Source organism: Nannospalax galili, unplaced genomic scaffold (genome assembly GCF_000622305.1).
Source record: "Nannospalax galili isolate Female #2095 unplaced genomic scaffold, S.galili_v1.0 scaffold346, whole genome shotgun sequence".
NCBI lineage: Eukaryota > Metazoa > Chordata > Mammalia > Rodentia > Spalacidae > Nannospalax > Nannospalax galili.
In genome coordinates, this window is record NW_008357637.1 from 6,384,889 (window position 1) to 6,399,196 (window position 14,308).

The 14,308-nt window shown below is 40.2% G+C and overlaps 1 long non-coding RNA gene across 1 annotated transcript; it reads right to left on the reverse strand.

Annotated features, from left to right (window-relative positions):
* Positions 1-477: 477 nt before the first annotated feature.
* Positions 478-11,187, reverse strand: LOC115067977. The gene is made up of 3 exons (XR_003847334.1): positions 11,099-11,187; positions 3,271-3,398; positions 478-554 (listed from the first exon to the last, which is right to left on the reverse strand). It is a non-coding gene; the product is annotated as an uncharacterized LOC115067977 (long non-coding RNA).
* Between the last annotated feature and the right edge of the window lie 3,121 nt (positions 11,188-14,308).

Genomic DNA, 14,308 nt, shown 5'->3' on the forward strand with positions numbered 1-14,308 from the left:
TCTTAGTGCCATGTGGCTTTTTATTGCTGAATAATATTCTACTGTCTGGATGTCTAAATAGTTGATCATCCATATTACTAAATTGTTTTATCATTCACTACTCCATATGTATATTTAGGATCTTAGAACTAAGGCACTAATACATTTTGTACATTATAAAATGACACAAATTTCTAAAATCTAAAATAATATGAAGGAGATTAAATACAACTTATTTTCATCTTGCCTACTATGGCACCATCCTAATTAGTCTCAGGGTGTCATCAGCAGGTGTCCATTATGTTATGACACTTAGATGTACATCTCTATTTAGATAGACCTTAGAGATGCTCCCACATTGATGCATCCCTTTTCTCCTACACTCAATTCCTTCTCTTTACGTCCTTCTGTGTAAAAGCAGTCTTTTCACACAATTAACCAAGTCGAGCACTTTTTTGTTACTCTTTATAAACAATTCCAACCCAGCAATGTCTTAGATTCACCCATAGGCAATCCTTCGCTGCCTTTTGGCACTCATGGTCTCGTCATAGTCACTTCTTCTCCTTGGATCAACTCTGAAAAATAGTATTTTTACAGATGTCATCTGTTTCCTCTAGGTTTCAAGTGTGTTGTGTACCTTACATGTAATATCTTATTGTAGTCTTGTAAGTGTCTCTAGAATTTGTCATTATGCTCTTTTCATAATCCTGATCTTACTGGTTAGCAATTAGTTTCCTTAGTCAAGCTTGGGAGAACTTCATCCATTCAATTTGTCTTTCCAAAGAACCAGATTTTTAGATTTATGTGGTTTTGTTTATCATTTTACTAATTTCATCTTTAATCTCCCTAAGATATAGTTCAGATTGTGTTGTTCCTTTTTTGGCAAGCCCTCAATTGGGTTCCCAAGGCCCTCTGAATTAAGTATGCACTCTTTGGACAGGTACTCAGGGGCCTAAGGAGATGTGTACTGAATGGAGTTCTTTCTCCTTTGTCAGAGAAGGAGAGTTATAGTTGTGTGGAGAAGAAAACCATGTCTGCACACCAGCCCATAATCTGTTTAGCTATGTTATACAACACCTTTTATGTTTAACATTGGGGGCAGATCCCTGACCTCTGGCAAGGCTGGGAAATAGACCTTGCTTTCCTGAAAGTTGGGGATATAAATAATATTTATATATAAGGTCTGCAATACCACAGGATCAATTTCATGAGCTGTAATTAAATAGGGCTCTTGCCATAAATTCTTTAGTTCTTGATGCCATGCAACAGCTGGTGACCTTAGTTTTTAAGTGTTTTCAGGGGATGAGGAAAGAAAAAGTGAGGGTCATTAATGAAGTCTAGGCTCTGAGACTTTTGTGGATATTTGGGTTTTGTGTAAACCCCCACCCACTAAGTGAAGGACATCCCATCTGTCTGTGTAAAGCCGTTGATACTGATGTTGAAGGCAGCCTAAATGAACGGATCTTCCCAGTCCTCACATAACTAATTGAGAGCCTTTAACTCAACAGATTTCCTTCACTTTTTCTTTTTTTTTTTCTTCCCAAAGAAACATTCTCAAAAGCTGAAATTACTACAGGGTTTTATTTTTTTTGTTTTTCTTTTTACTTTCTATGAGAGAGAGAGAGAGAAAAAAAAGCCATATTCAAGGTAGTGTGATTGTAGCCGTAGGGGCTTCTGGGTTTTTCTGAATGTGTTTCCTGAGAAGGACACAGTGTGATCACATCCCACAACAGGTTTCCAAGTCTCTTATGGATTGCTAGGTGTGGCAGGTCATCAGTGGTCTAGGATGAATTCATGTGAGATAGAATACTCTGGTGATTTTGGATGATGGTATATGGGGGGGTGGTGGTGCCTAACAGCTCTTAACAAATTTTAGAAATTAAATATTTTTATTTGATTTTTGTGATTAGAAAAATTAATAGAGATTTGGTATGGAAAGATCAGTTAAAAATAAAAATAAAACCTATCCAAATTCAAAAGAAAATTGCTCAGAAATTTATTTATGATCTTAGGTTTTTAAGGTTTTTTTTTTCCCTCCTGATCACATGTGACCTTGACAAAAACATAGCTGTATTGAATAAAGCTTCTATGTGCTAAGGCAGCTTAAAAAGTAGTTGTAAATGACTTGGTACTCCATTGCCTTCTTGTGTCTAGACAGATTTGTGATTTGTTTATTTACAATAGAATGTGGGCCCAGGTGAGTCTTTGGGCATTCAAAGGCTAGGCCAAAAATTGGGGTTCAACCTCTGCCTCATTCCCCCTTGTGCTTGTGCTGGGGTCCTGAGGGATCATGCGAGTCCAGATGCCTGAATCCCCCATTTTGTGAAAAAGCCCACATTGTAAGAACTGGCCAAGCATAAGCTGTAGTTAATAATCCAAGCTCCACCTGCCAACAGCCATCTTGACTATGCAGCACAGGAAGTTCTGCCATTGACTGCAGCAGTCTTTCGTTTTACTACAGATGCTAGAAAGAGCTCTTATAAGAACACCCAGCGGGTCCTTTTCAATTCCTGACCTATACATTTTGTTATTGTTGCTGTTTTGAGACAAGGTCTCACTGTAGAGCTGTAGTTAGCCTGGAACTCACTATGTAGACCAGGTTGGCCTCCAATTTACAGAGCTCTTCCTGCCTCTACCTCCTGAGTGCAACAGTGCCAACCTATACATTTTTAAGAAAAACAATACAGAGAAATTAGGATAATTTGTTATGCAACAATAGTTACCAGAACACATGCTTAAAACAGACAAAATAAAATACTAGCACATTATGAACGCTTGTGTCATCCCATTTCCTTCTACATCATTTTAATGGTCACAGAATATTTTAATGTATGGAATAAACAGCTATCTTTAAGTTAATCATCCAGTAATAAATATTAATTTTTTTCTAGCTAAATCATTAGTGACTAGCATTATTTTTTATAGTGAAATCTTTGTGTATGTCTATGATTTATTTCTTAGGATAACATCCTACAATCTAAAAAGCAAATGAGCTAGAATTAATTTTAGTGCTTTTAGTAAATATGTTGTGTACTTACCAGTATACACATAGAATAAGGAGTGTGCAGATTTCCAAGTTGAAAGGCTTGAGTTCTAATTCATCCACAATTTGGATGACCTTGAGCAAATTACTAACTCAGAGGATTATCAAGAGAATTAAATAAGGTACTGTGTTTAAGTACTAAACACAATGGTCATTTAAGGACTAAGTACAATGTGAGGTGATCATGCCCATATTTCTTCTCCCAGCTCTTTCTACCTGCTTGGTTCAACTTGCTCTCCAGTGCTCACCTTGGTGCCTGTCCCACTTAGGCCTTGTGCAGTCCTGGTCAGTCAATCCCAGAGGAGAGGTAGTTGGTCAAGAGTGAGGGTGGCATTTCCACCAACAGTGGATGCATTTTAAGAAGTGATTGCTGTGCCTGGAGAGATGGGTGAGTGGTTAAGAGCTCCGGTTATTCTTGCAGAGGACCTGGATTCGATTCCCAGTACCTACATGGCAGCTAACAACTGTCCGTCTGTACCTCCAGTTCAGGGGGAACCCACACTCTTTTCTGGCCTCCACAGTCATTGAGTGCATGTGGTGTACTTACATATGTGCAGGCAAAACACTCATACACATAAAAGAAATAAAGAAAAGGAAGAAATGATTCCCGAAGGAACAGGCATCTTGAGGACCAATGGAATGAGTCCTTGGTGCCTGGGTTCCTGGTACCTGCCCTGCTGAGGGAACATATGTTCCCAGAGAGGAAGACCTCCGTGCCATTGTACCCTTCATCCTACATACCCTGGACAGCACCCATTGTGAAACTAGCTCCATTCTCAGTCACCCTGGAAGGGACAGCTGACCTTCCCCCTCAAAAGGAGGGAAACAAGGAAACCAAACCATGCACACAGTTCTTTCACACTGAGTTTGAATTACTTTTTGGAGGTGTCATGTGAGCTCTGAAAAGTGTGAAAGGAAAAATGATCATGGGTGTGGGCAGGTGGAGGGTAAGGCTCTCCAGGTTCTTTGGAACATGTTAGTTCTGGGTAGTGAGGAAGGTTGAGGCTGATATTCACTGATGGTGGTTGCAGACTACCCACAGACAGGTGGGGTGAGTGATGTAGGGAAGAAGTTCTGAGCCACTGCATTTCTCTCTCTTTTATTCTCCATCGTTCCAGAAAACTGGATGAACTGAAGACTAAGAAAAGGCAAAACTTTTTGCCTCTTTAATCTTATTGAAGCTTTTATATGGGAACCAGGCTTTGACTGGAAAGATATTTATGTGCCAAGAATCTGGGTGGTGTCATTGTAAAACTGCTATTTTGCTTCTGTTGCATCAGTTATAGAACCTTCTTTAGAGACAAACTTACTAGGGAGGATTTTTTTTTACAAAAACAAACAATAAAACAAATCCCCACAATGCAGAAATTTTGAGAAATTGCTTTCACTTTAAATATTTTCTTTCAACCTTTATATACCCATATTGTGGCATCACAAATTTTCTCATAAAATATTTAAATGTGTAAAATAAAGTGTAAGCTTTTATGTAAAACTAAGTTGGTCTTCCTCCTGACTCCCCAGTGCATCTTGGCAGCATGAAAACATTGTTAACAGTAGGTTTTTTCTGACTGGTGTGTTTACTCTCGTGTAATCAGTTAATCCGTTTTTATAGATGTTCACACACAGGTACAGGTAATGTGGGCTCAGATTCCTGTTTGCTTCTGCTCTTCTCATAGAAAGATCTGGGCTTTGACTTTACAGATCTGCTTGGGATTCATGTTGGTCCCTGTTGTAAAATTGTTGGTTTGGTGACTTCCTGGGAAGGTAGCTGCTGAGGGGGCTTAGTACCGCAGTGACTGTGGCTGGTCCCTAAGGCTGAGGCTCTGTGGGATCATTTATAGCAAGCTTGGGAAAGGCTGGAGGGCTTCTCTACTGATTTGTTGTTCCTCACCTTGACTCTCACGGGAGCTACAGGGTTTGTACCATGCCATGGGCTCTGTTTGGCCCTGGCCTCAATCCATCTATTTTGACCCTTGCCCTAATAGTATTATATTCAAAGTATATACCATTTTGTATGCTATTTGATCAATTATAATATTTATCTCATTTGCTGTAATATTTATCTGTTTCTTGAAATCATGTAAAATGTAATTTTTTGTGAATATATTTCCTAAGATCGACAGCAACAACTGAATAAAGTATTCCCCTCTCATCATGTATCATATTTGTTTGCTATGGTTGATCTAACAAAGCACCACAAACTGTGACTTACGAAACCAGAGATTTATTATCTCATAGTTCTGTAAACTGAAAGTCTAAAGTCAAGGTACCCATAGAGCTCTCTTCCCTCTGAAATCTGCAGGTGAATTCCTTGCCTTTTCCTAGCTTCTAGTGGTTTGTTGGCATTTCTTGGCTTGCTGCAATCCTCATTCATCACAACATTTTTCCCTGCATTTCTTCATGTAATCTTCCCCCTGTGCAGCCTATGCAATGTCCGATTCCCCTTTCGCATAAAGAAAACACTCATTTTGATTGAGACCATCCTCGAAGACTTCATCTTGACAATATCTGCAAAGATCCTCATTTCTTTTCCCTCCCTCCATCCGTCCCTCCTTCGCTCTTTCCCTCCCTCCCTCTTTCTGGGGCTTTTTGCTACTTTAACATTAAACCTCCCTCCTTCCTTCCTTCCTTCCTTCCTTCCTTCCTTCCTTCCTTCCTTCCTTCTTGTTGTGTGTATCCTCCCTCATTTATGCATGTCTGTGTGCGTATAGGCCAGAGGTCAATGTACTGTCTTCCTCAATTGTGTTCTACCTTATTTTCCTAAGATGGGGTCCCTCACTGAAACTGGAGCTTGCCAATTAGGCTAGGCTAGCTGGCCACCAAGTCCCTGGAGCCTCCTGCCTCCACCTCCCCAGTGCTGGGACTACAGGCCTGTGCCTCCATGGCAGGCTTTTAATGATTGCTGGGGATCCAGCTCAGGTTCTCATACTTATGTGACAAGCTCTTTACCAACTGAACCATCTCTCCAGTCCCAAAGACCCTATTTCTTTTCTTTTTTAAAAAAATTTACTTATTATTTTTATTTTATGTGTATAAGTGTATTTCCTGCGTGTATGTGAGTGAACCCATGTCATGCAATGCCACAGAGGTCAGAAGAGGGCTTCAGATTCCCCTGGAACTGGAGTTAAGGGCGGTTTGTAGCTGCCATATGGGTGCTGGGAATTGAACCCAGGTCCTCTACAAGAGCAGTTAGTGCTCTTAACTGCTGAGCCATCTCTCCAGCCCCATGGGCCCTATTTCTAAACAAGATCACATCTGAGATACTGTCGGTTAACACTTAGTTTTTCTTTGAGAACATGATTTAATCCAGAACAGATATTTGGTTATTTCTAAGTTTTTGTTGTTGGTTGTAGAGGTGATGATGGTGTATTACTGTAGATAAACTTGCCCTAGATATCTTAAAATATTTTATTTATTATTTTTATTTTGTGTGTATAAGTGTATTGTCTGCATGTATGTAAGTACATCTGTGTCATGTAATGCCCATGGAGGCCAGAAGAGGGCATCAGATCCCCTGGAACTGGAGTTACAGATAGTTAACTGCCATGTGGGTGCTGAGAATTGAACCCAAGTCCTCTGAAAGAACAGCCAGTGCTCTTAACCACTGAGCCATCTCTCCAGCCCCTGCACTAAATATCTTTATGTATACAGAACTTTTAAATTTCATTGAAATACAATGCTGAAATAGGAAAGCTATTAAAGGAGGTTGGAAATAAACTTCAATCTATTTATTTATTTATTTTTTAATGTGTATGAGTGTTTTGCCTGCATGTATATACATGCACCCACAGAGGCCAGAAGAGGGCATTGGAGCCCCTGGAAATGGGCTATGAACAATTGTTAGCTGCCATGTAGGTGCTGGGAACTGAACCCGGGTCCTTTAGAAGAGCAAGATCTATGTTACAGCTCCACTGGATTCCCATTGGTAAAACCTTCTTTTCTAGTAGTTTTGATTCCATGATTAGTGAGAGGGAATTAACGTTGTTCTCTTCTAATGTGCTAGACATTGTGTCATAGTTCTTATAGACTGTTGACTTAATAGCTTACCCTGGAAGTCACTTTGTAACTCCCACTTGCAGTTGAGAAAATGGAACTCAGAAAGTTAAAAATAGCATCCAAGGGCCCCAAATGACTGAGTGGCACAGCCATGATTTGAATTTAAATCGGCCTCCTGTTCAAGCTTGTTGCCTTTTCTAGTGCAATATAATTTTTCCCAAGACAAAGCATGGGCTTATCTGCAACGGACCCTGCTGAAGCTTGGGCATCCTGGGGACTGGTGTGGGGCTAAGGTATCACTTGGCAAGTCAAGGTAGGTCTGGAGCAGGGTCTCATCTGGGTTAATTTCAGAAAACATGAAAATGAATTTGGTTGTCACATTGGGATGCTGGGACATTGACATCAAAGGTAAGAGGGCATGGATGGTGATGAACATCATGTGCTTCCCATATTGTGTGGGAAAGAGGAGTAGAGCAGAAATCAGCCTGGAACTACCTCATTCATAATAGCAGATTCAGGGTGAAATGGATATTCAGTTTTCATTTATTTTTATACTTAATTACTTGTCTATGTGTATGTGTGTGTATGTATGTATGTATATGTGGGCTTATGCGTGCTGTGCAGTGCCTGTAGAGGTCAGAGGACAACTTGTGGGAATCCTTTCTCTCTCTCCATAATATGAGTCCCAGGCTAGGCATGAAGTGTCCTTACCCACTGAGGCATCTTCCCAGCCTTGATATTTATTTTTCAAATGACTGTAAGACAGAACAAAGGCCCTTTTCCCAAGAAAGAACCATCTGCTCAACACTGATAGTGCTGAGGTTGAGAAATCCTGGTTTGATGGTCCAGCTTCTCACCTTGGCTTTTCTAAAGAGATATGAACCTGGGTTTGCCATTTCACTTCTCGCGGCCTCAGTGTCTTCAACCAGAAAGCATGTCTGCAGAAATTCATGAACTCTATGATGCTAAAGTTCATTTTAAAAAGGCAAGTAAAATGCTCAAGCCTGAAAACAACAAAAGTGGCCTGACTTTGCTCTTCAACAAATACTGGAAAGTATTAAGTGTATTAGAGTTGAGAGCCAAAGAGTCTATTCATATTTAAGCAAACTGATAAGACCTACTGTTTTCGCCCAAGTCAGTCCTGTGAAGGCTGACCTCTCTTCACAGCTTGTTGATTCAGTTCACCTGCTCCTGCTCCACTAGGAATGGCCAAAAGCTCTACATCATAGGACAGTTTTTGAGAACAATTCTGTCTTAGAATATGCTAGGATTTTTAATTGTTTACACGAGTTGGAGTCCATTAAAAGTGTGACTATTACCATAAAGTACTTCAAATATTTGATATGAGGTTTGGTCTTTCTGGAGTAGAGATAAGGGCCTGGAAAGAACACCAAAAGACAGACCTGAGGGTTTCTGTGAATACACAAAATCCTAAGTCAGTTTGGAATCATCCAGCTTGCTGAACTTTGAGGCAAGAACAATGCATATCATGTGGGTTAAGGCCAAGATTTAAAAACTTCTCAATATTATATATTATTTCCATAATAACCACATGGATTTAAAAAGTTATTTAATTTTCAATTATGTGTATATATGTGTGTCTGTGTACATGTGTGCTAGTGCCCACAGAGGTGAGAAGATGATATCAGATCCTCTGGCCTGTAGTTACAGGTGGTTGAGAGCTGCCTGGTGTGGGTGCTGGGAAATGAACTTGGGTCCTCTGCAAGACCAATATGCCCTCTTACCCACTGAGCCATTTCTCCAGTCCCAATTATGTAAAATTTAGTGGCTGGAATGTGAATACTAACTGAAAAATATCTACTTACTTTTTATTTAGAATGGAAGATAGATGAATCTTTTCTAAGAACACTAAGGAATACTAGATAATATTTTTCCCATGCTTGATTAAGAAAAAAATATAGTCAAATTTAGTTAAAAAATGCTTTTGGTTTGTCTGCAATTAGCCCAACTAAATCATGTCTGCAGTCAATGCACAAATCTGTTTACACTGGGAAGACACCTCCAGTAACCTTGCTTTCTCTTTCTTTTAGGGAAGGGGCTGCTGCTTCTTAAGAAATCAAAGTGCAGAGCACAGGTTTGAGCATGGACTGGAGTGTTTTCTTGCCAGAATGCCTTTTTTCTAATGGGGTTAAGGTCAAAGTTGTTGCCAAGCGATCATTATTTAATGACCGTTGCTAAAGCCATCATTCTGAATCCTCTTCCTGAGCTGGTGGATGTCTCTATTAGGAGAATCAGCTGTGGTAGGTTTTCTTGTTACTAATCTGAGGCCCATGAAGAGCAGTCCAGTGAGACTGACATTTCAGCAGAAAGATTCCCTTACTAATAAGGAATGATCAAGGGGTTTCTATACTGTGAGATAAGGGAGAGATAAGTAAGTCTGATCTTTAGAAAGCATGGTGCTTTGCAGTCAGAGATAACCAACAGCAAATCCTCATTAAACCACGACTAGTCACATGCGTTAGACAACTTTCCCCAAGCTTTCTTTTTTCTTTGAAGTTTCAGTTTTTTATCTTTGAAACACGGATTTGAATGAAACAAAATATATAAAAGGCCTGACTTAAAATAGAGGCTTGATATTAGAAATATTAGTGTGCTTTACATATGGCTGCTTGTTCATATGCCTCTTAGATGAAGTGGAAGAGAGAAGGTCATTTCACAGTATCATGCAGGAACATGTGATAGGTGTCATATGGATGGAAGCCCATGCTCTGTAGAGGGTGCTCACCACTTGAACTTAGAGAGCCAAGGAGAGAGGATTTCATGGTGATTAATCTCCAGTGTTCTCTTTTGTTGGCGGCCCCTCTGACCAAGACTAGGTTTGACCTCCCATGGCCCGACACTGAACTCTGGTATAGCCCTTCTTGCCCTGCGGTGTGTGGGTCCCTGCTGCCAAAGCTCTCTCCTCGCACATTCCAACATCCTTAGGCCTAGAGCAGGTAAAAATTGTTTTGGGATGAATAAATGAAATGAGTGAGCTTGGAGCTGTGCTGAGAAGTGTGCATGTTGGGAGTAGCTAGAGGCCACGTGCATTCTGGGAAGTGAACACCCGCAACCAGCTTTCTTTCCTCCATTCAGTGAAGGTTTTCAGTAAAACTGAATCTGACATATTTTGTTATTTTCTCTGGACAAATTATAATGACAGATTATTTTCCTTCGGCTTCAGGCTCTTGACATGGAGCAGACCAGAGAACATTTCACAAAGATTGCATCAGAATCTTCCCTCTAGGGAGGAGAACCTAGCCCTGCCCACTGGCTCATTCTGTTGACTCAGGACTTGTGGGTCAGAATGGTCGCGATTGAGACCCAGCTGTGGCCCCAGCTCTCACTGCCCAGCTTAAATACAATGAAGCAAACACTCACAAACCATTTCCTTCCTCTGGACTGTTACTGTGGCTGTGCTTGCTTATGGCCAGGTGGAGACCAACTGGTCAGTGTAGCCTTCTAAAGGCTTGTGAACCATCAGCTGGGTAGCCAGGCCCCACACTACACAGGGTTGGCTCCTAGGAAACAGACTGCTTCTGTCATTCGCCCAGCTATTTATCTTAGATGCATAATGACTTTCCTATGATCAAAGTTTGCAAGAATAAGTTTTAAAAATGCAACAGTGGTGGCTATAAATTGGTTTTCCTCGAACTAAGAAGGCTTAAGCTTCAGGACTCCTAGCTGTACAAAGCCCATCTATGCAAGGCCCTGACAGTTCCTAAGAGCTGGTTTTTAAAAAACATGTAACATGTTTAAAAGTTAGATAATTTCGTACTGTTTTTCTTGACAAAGTCTACTCTTAGTCTCACCTTGACTGAATAAAGTTCAAGAAAACCTAGATCTGCCCTAAGTATGGACAGCTTTTTTTTTTTTTAAAGTTCTGATTGATCACAGGAAGAATAGCTAAGACTATTCCTGGTTTACTTGTGTCAGAAATGACACCTTTCCTCCTGAGTTCTGGGCAAGCCATGTCTGTTTGGTGCAAAAGTATGTTTTCCAGCTGCCTTTGCAGTTATGTGTGTCATGTGACAAAACTTGAACCAATAGGATGTAAGCTAGAGAGAGAGAGAGACTTACAGATTCTGGGTTGAAAGCCTTGGCTCCATTTGTATCCTCAACTTCCTTCATTCTCCTTCCTGCTGGCTGGGAAATGGTGAGGACTCAACGCTTCACGGGGTGGTGGCAGGGCTCTGCTGTCTCTGCCTCTCACTGCAGCCGTGGAAGTAGGAGAGAGTCACATAACCTTGTCTCTTACGGTGATTTAGGCCTTACCCTCACTAGTTCTTTCCCCCTCTTCCAAATCAAAGAAAATAAACAAATGAGCCCAGGAAGAGTTTCTCTCTGTAATTGCTCTGAATCTACAATGCATAAAACTGAGCTTGTCAAAGATTGTCAAAGCACTAGAAATGCTCTTACCAGTAGATTCCCTCAAGCTCTGTTAACTGTAAAGGAACATTGGACAAGCAGCTAGGAGATGAAGGTTGGGTTGTTCATAGATGCAGGGCATACTCATTTTACTCTTTGGCAGTCTTGTCTGTGTATTATTATCAGTAATTACGATTTCATCAGGGTCTTGGGAAGTTCAAAGGAGTCCACATACAAGGTATCAACCAAGTTTTAAATTTATTTTATAATTTATAACTTTATTATTTATTTTTAAGTTTATTATTTGAATGATTTGACAAACATGATACTAATATGAACCTGCTGATTTGTTGTGTGAATAAGATAATTTGTTCAAAATTCTTAGCATCAGCCCAGCACAATGTAAGCACAGTGTAAGTGGTAACTTACTATTAGAAGTCAGTAAAAGTTTGATAGATGATACTCTCTGTTATTTATAAGAATGTGCTGCTAATAATAATGTATAGCAACTATTTTAAAATGTAAATGTTCACCAGTGTCAAGTGTTGCCATTGTCCAGCCTATTCTGAAAAAAATATGAGCACCATTGGTAAGTATGATACCAGAAAAATCATTTAGGGAGAGTCTGGAGAATAGTGGACATGAGGAAGATGGTCACTCAGACTGTACTTAATGATCCTGTCTGTAGTTTCCTCCCCCGGGTTCCTGACTATGTTTGATTGACTTGAAGTAGACCCGAGCTGGGCCAATCAAATTCCCTATCCTGAGAGATGAAGGCTGGTGGAGTGGAGTCTGGGGCTCTGATGGGAAGGCTCTTGGCACTGCTGGGTGCCTGTCCTTTTGTTCTCTCCTCTGTCTTTCTCATAATCCACATACATTACCGGGTCTATTTCTCTGGCTTGCATCAAAGAACCTTGACCTGACATTATAGGAAACCTCAAATGCTTGCTTTATGTGCTTCTGTGATTTGTACAAAGAATAATCAGTGAAAGAAGTATTTAAAGGACTGAACAAAGCTAAGAAGACTATAGTCTTAGACTCCTTAGACTATATACAGAACACACACACACACACACACACACACACACACACACACACACGAAGCTATAGTTTCGGAAATTTTATTATTTCCTCCAAATTACTGATTTTCAGCTACAAACTAAAGAAAGATGTAAAAACTGATTAGGAATGATTTTCTTATTAAATTATAAAACTCTCTGGGACTAAATAGAACTACATTAAAGTTAAGTTAGCGCATTTTGTACACAGAAAGCATACAAACAAGTTATTCAACGCACCGTGTTTCCTGAGATCTTTAATTAAGAGCACAGTTCTGGGGAATCCTGACCCAATGGTACAAAGGGAGGAGCCACCTGAACCTCACACTGGCACTGCTGTGAGAGGAGTTTGGCGAGCTGCAGGCCTTCTTGCCCTCCAAGGAGTGCTTTATCGCTAATGTACCAAATGTGCTAATTACAAGGCTGTTTTCTCATTGAGGCAGTCCCAGAGCACAGACTCCAGAGAACAGTCTCCTTCTGCCGCTTGTAAAACTGCTATCAAGTGGGTTTTGAAACCTAAACAATTACATGGATAATATATGTGGGAAGAGACTATTATAAAATTAGAGATTATGTTTGCCTTCAGTGGTATAAAATGGAACATGCCCTTTGCCCTGGTCACTCTTTATTTTAGTCACCTTCATTGTATAGGGATATTCTTGTCTTGAAGAAATCTCTCCCAACCATAATAAAAATCTCATTGATTCTTTCTTTGGAGACATTCATAACCAGATCTTTGATGAAATGCCCTATAATGGCTCTAAATGAGGTGTATTGAACTATTTGTCAATTCATTGCAGGAATCGTGGCATTGCCAATATTAAACGTGAGATAAACAGTTCTTCTGAAAAGTATTACGGAAGCAGTATAATCTGCCATTTATAGCTATGGCTTTATGGTTTGAATCCCTATATAGTTTGAAAATATTCAACACTCTCTTAAACAATGGAAGTAAAAATGCTATTCAATGTGAAATGTAGCTAACAAGTTCAGCTTTCTGTGAAGGGCACAGCTATACTTTTCAAAGCACCTCAGGTAACACATCCATTCACTCATTTGTGTACCCATCCATTCATTCCTTCATTTATTCAAGTGATGTTTATTAAATGTCTGTGGGTGTGTCTGTGGATACCCAGATAAGTCAAGAACACCACACCAGACACATGACTATGTTTTCTGGGGGCCTCTGATGGGAATCTGGTACAGCAAAGTGAGTTACTTGTGTTTTTTGTGGCTCTGAGCTACCTTATTGTCCAAAAAGGAAAAGCCTTACCAGAAAAAGTATGAGACCTCTCATTTTAGGTTGGAATACATCTTTGTTTTTAAAGAGTACATCAGCCAGGGACACTGCCCTCAGGAATTGATTCTACATACACATTGGTCTCCTAGTTGCTAGGTCAGGGTTAAATAAATGAATCCCTGCTTCTAAACATGCTGGAGGATATTACAGATGGCACGTCATGACAAGCGACTCCATCTAGACTGATGCCCACAGTAGGAGCCCTGAGGGGATTCACGTTTGACTTCCTGTGTCCTCTGGTCACCTTTCCAACCAAGTTACAAGTACCTCTTGACTCTCACTTTTACCTCCCCAAAGTGGCTTGCATGGTTGTGAGCCTTGCCACTTGTTTTTAATTTTTCAAGTCAGGACATCCCAAACATATCCTCTCAATTTGATAAAAGTCTATCTAGCCATTTTGGTATGATGTGTTGACAGAAGAAAGATAGGAACTTAATGTTAGATTTATGAAACCAAAATAATTCAGGGTAGAATGCTACAGAGAATTCCTGCAGGTTCAAAATGAGTTCAAGTGTGTGGCAACAAGGCTCTTTCCCTTTTGATGTATACTCAGGAATTTCGATG